This window comes from Dinoponera quadriceps, unplaced genomic scaffold (assembly GCF_001313825.1).
Source record: "Dinoponera quadriceps isolate SergipeBrazil2010 unplaced genomic scaffold, ASM131382v1 scaffold5571, whole genome shotgun sequence".
In the NCBI taxonomy this organism is placed as follows: Eukaryota; Metazoa; Arthropoda; class Insecta; order Hymenoptera; family Formicidae; genus Dinoponera; species Dinoponera quadriceps.
Window position 1 is genome coordinate 1 of NW_014559479.1, and position 4,432 is coordinate 4,432.

The 4,432-nt window shown below is 42.0% G+C and overlaps 1 pseudogene; it reads left to right on the forward strand.

The window, feature by feature from the left end:
* The first annotated feature begins 680 nt into the window (after positions 1 to 680).
* LOC106750401 lies at positions 681 to 1,543 on the forward strand (annotated as a pseudogene).
* Positions 1,544 to 4,432: the final 2,889 nt, after the last annotated feature.

Below are 4,432 nucleotides of genomic sequence, written 5' to 3' on the forward strand. Positions count from 1 at the left end.
GGACTCTGTCCACGACGACCCAAATTTGCTCCAGAGGGTCATAACTGGTGACGAATCATGGGTTTATGGTTATGACGTGGAAACCAAAGCTCAATCATCCCAATGGAAGCTGCCGCACGAGCCAAGACCGAAAAAAGCGCGCCAAGTTCGGTTGAATGTGAAGGTTTTGCTTACAGTTTTCTTCGATTGCAGGGGTGTGGTGCATCATAAGTTTTTGCTACAGGGTAGAACGGTCAATAAGGAATATTACCTGCAAGTTATGCGCAATTTGCGCGGAGCAATCCATCAGAAACGCCCGGATTTGTGGAAATCAAAAATTGGCTTTTGCACTATGATAACGCCCCTGCTCACACATCGTTGCTTGTGCGCGAATTTTTGGCCAAAAACAACACACTAATGCAGCCACCGTATTACCCAGACCTGATCCCCTGTGACTTTTTCTTGTTCCCGAAACTGAAGAGGCACATGAAAGGACGACGCTACGCTACGATTGAGGAGATAAAGACGGCACCGAAAGGAGAGCTGAACAAGATCACAAAAAATGATTTTTTGAAGTGCTTTGAGGATTGGAAAAAACGTTGGCACAAGTGTATAATATCTNTATTCATGAATAAATAAATAATTTTTGAAAAAACACAAAATTCGCGATACTTTTTGAACAGACCTCGTATGCAAAGAAAATGTCGAACAGACATCTATTCCTGAAATCTGGATTTCCACGTGCACCTCATGGTCTTGGGATCGGACGGTTACGTCTATCAAGTGCAAAGGATTACTTTGAAATTTTGTAAGAGCCATGGTACAAGTATGAGAATGAGGTCAGACGTTATTTGTTTGTATGTGACGATGTATGCATACATGATAGGAAAATATCAATCCAGTTAATTTTTTTCAAGCGCTTCATAGTGCACGATTTAGTTAATTATGCGAAAGAAAACACAGGAGTAGTTGTATATGTTAAACAGAGAAGGCACAGGCATCCGGTTATAGTTGCCGAATATTGTATGTACCCATTTATATACATGAAAATACGATATATTTAAATAAAATTTAATTCACATTGGTACATCTTGTGTAGTAAATGGTGGTAGACAGTGGATGAATATTTCCAACTACAATCGAGATGATATCAAAAAATTGATGAAATTGTTGCGTACAAAGATTCATGATAGCGCTTCCTTAAGATTGCGAAAACTGTGTCACACGGAATTTCCATCGATCCAAGGACCATTGACACAATTTATGTTCAAAGANTAAAGATCCACCATGAAATTCTGCGCAATTTCCAAATGTAATTTATATATATTTTATTACAAGAAACCAAATCTTTTATTCACTGTAGTAAAGAAAAGTGATATGTATCTCTTGAAATATTTTTCTGTAATATATTGATATTCGATTGTTTGACTCACAGAAGAAACTTGGTGCAGCTGTTAAACTAACTCCTACTGCAACGGAACAACTCATTGAGTTGTTCAAAGCCCAACAATTGTTGGATAACTCTCAAACGACTGATGAAACGGAGACCATGAAACATGAGTGAACATGCTTTTCAAACAAACCATACGCACGTATGATCGATTCAGAACACACACACACACACACACACACACATATGGCGTGTGAAAACTAGAGTCATACATTTCACATATGTACTACATGGGCTGAAAAGTTCCTGGATTTCTCAGTAGTTGGCGCCACTAGAAAATGAACATGATTTATTTCGAGAGGTTCATCTGTCACTAGTTTATGTGTGAAGTTTCATGACATATCGTTCATTCGTTTACAAGCTACAGTCGTTTAAGTGTCGCTACTTTCGCCTTCGTAAAAAAAATGGAAAAACAGGAATATCGCATATTGATCAAACATTGTTTTTTGATGGGAAAAACTCCTGAACATTCAATGAAATGGTTGAAGAAATGTTATCCCACATCTGCTCCTTCGAGAACAACAGTTTATCGATGGTTTAGTGAATTTAAAATGGGTCGTACAAGCACCGAAGACGCACCTCGCTCTGGAAGACCAAAAGAGGCTACGAATGCGGAAATCGTAAAGCAAGTGCATCGAATCGTTTTGAGTGGTCGTAAAGTGAAATTGCGCGAGTTAGCTGAGGCTGTTGGTATCTCAAAAGAACGGGTGGGATACATTTTGCACGATGTTTTGGATATGAAAAAGCTATCTGCGCGATGGGTGCCGCGTTTGCTGACCGTCGACCAAAAACAGCAGCGCGTTGATGATTCAACGGCCGGTTTGGCGTTGTTGCAGCGTAATCGAGCGGACTTTTTTCGACGTTTTCTGACAATGGATGAAACGTGGATCCATTACCATACGCCTGAGTTAAATAGGCAGTCTGCAGAGTGGCTGAAAAGCCACGAAAGCCGACCAAAGCAGCCAAAAGACCAACGCTCAGCCGGGAAGGTTTTGGCCTCCGTTTTTCGGGATGCGCATGGCATAATCTACATCGATTACCTGCAGAAGGGAAGAACAGTTATGGGAGAGTACTATGCAGCGTTATTGGACAAACTGAACGATGGAATAAAGAAAAAACGGCCCCATATGGCGAAGAAAATAGTTCTGTACCATAACGATAACGCACCATCACACACGTCTTTGAAAGCGATGGCCAAATTGGATTCGAATTGATTGCTCATCCGCCATATTTTCCAGATATGGCCCCCAGCAACTATTATCTGTTCCCAAACCTCAAGCGGTGGATCCAGGGAAAGAGAGTCACATCGAATGAGAAAGTCATCGCAGAAACCTAGGCGTATTTCGAAGGCTTGAACATTTCGTACTACAGAAAGGGCATCGAAATGTTAGAAAATCGCTATACCAAGTGTATTGCACTCGAAAGCAACTACATTGAAGAATAAATATAACTTTGCACAAAAAACACTTATTTTCATTAAAAATCACGGGACTTTTCAACCCATGTAGTAAGCGAAGAACCGTGATTGTCGAGTGAATCTTGTTACTCAATGTTCGAACCTGAAAGAAAGCAAACTAAAAAATGTTATTGATATAATCTGCATTATAACAAAATTTCCACGCCGCAACGTCGAGGAATTCAGTCGGCGAGCAATTCTTAGGTTTCTGCTATAGAAAAGTTGAACTAATGCAAATGCACTTTGAGGTTTGAATATTTTTGATATAATGCGTTAATATCACGAGAGACCGTCAAGAAAATCACTCTACCAGCGAAACTTGCTGTTTTGCGTGTATTATGCAAAGAAACGTGATTGTCTAGTGAATTTTGCGTTTCTCGATGTTAAAATGTGAAAGGATGCAAACTAAAAAGTGTGATTGAAATATTTTGCTTTATTAAGTTATTTCCACGCTACAACGTCGAAGAATTCAATCGACGAGATATTCTTTCGTTTCTTCTGTAGAAAACGTGAACTAATGCAAATTCAGTATGCGGCTAGTATCTTCTCGATAAAATACGAGATTTCCACGAGAAAATTTTCAAGAAATCACTCTGTGAGCGAATCTTGCGATTTTGCGCGTATTGGGCGAAGAAACGTGATTGTCGAGATCTTGCGATTCTCAATATTAAAACGTGAAAGGAAGCAAGTTGAAGAGTGTGACCCAAATATTCTGATTTATTAAGTTATTTCCACACTACTACGTCGAAGAATTTAATCGGCAAGCAATTCTTATGTTTCTTCTGTAGGAAACGTGAATTAATGCAATTCAGTTTGCGGCTAGTACTGTTACGTCTTTGCTCGGCCGCGGATGCTACAGTACTCGGGCCGTGGAGCGGGGACTAAATTAAAAATTTTTCGGGTTGTCAGGCTTGCGCAGCCCTACCCTGGGATACGCGCTAACGGAGTGTCCGCGATGGAGGTCGTCGTAATCGAACAAAGATAATAGTTGCGACTTACCGGTGATGGCTTGCTGGAATTAATCTAAGGTGATCACCTCCGGTGTGCTGCTCGTGGTGGTAATCCTCAGGCTTTCGGAAAAGTGCTTGGGTGTGGTTCCGCCGTAGTGTTGGTGGAGTAGCTCAGCACGAATCTGCATGTACCGGTCACGTCGCGGGTCACTCGCGGGAATGTTTAGCGGCGGTAGATTCGGGTATTCAATCGAGATCGGTACGAGGTGATACGGGACTGATTGCCTGGTGGCATATGTTGGTCGCGCGAGCCCGATCAAAGCGCAGTCGCGGGCACTGATAGGAGCGTGGAGTTTAGCGTAAAGTCTGCGAAGCTGTACCTTGCGTCCGGCGCGACGTGGTCTGCCCATGTGCGCAGTCAGGTCGTGTTGCGTGGAAAAGGGAGAGATATTCGGCGACAGTGATTCTTGAGAAGGATAGAGAGCACAGGGCTGCTCTGATTCTACCCTTCGAAGGATTCACGGGTCTCGTTGCTTAGGGGTGAAAAAGAGATTCGGTGACGGTGATCCTTAAAGAAGGTAGAGAACACAGGTCGGC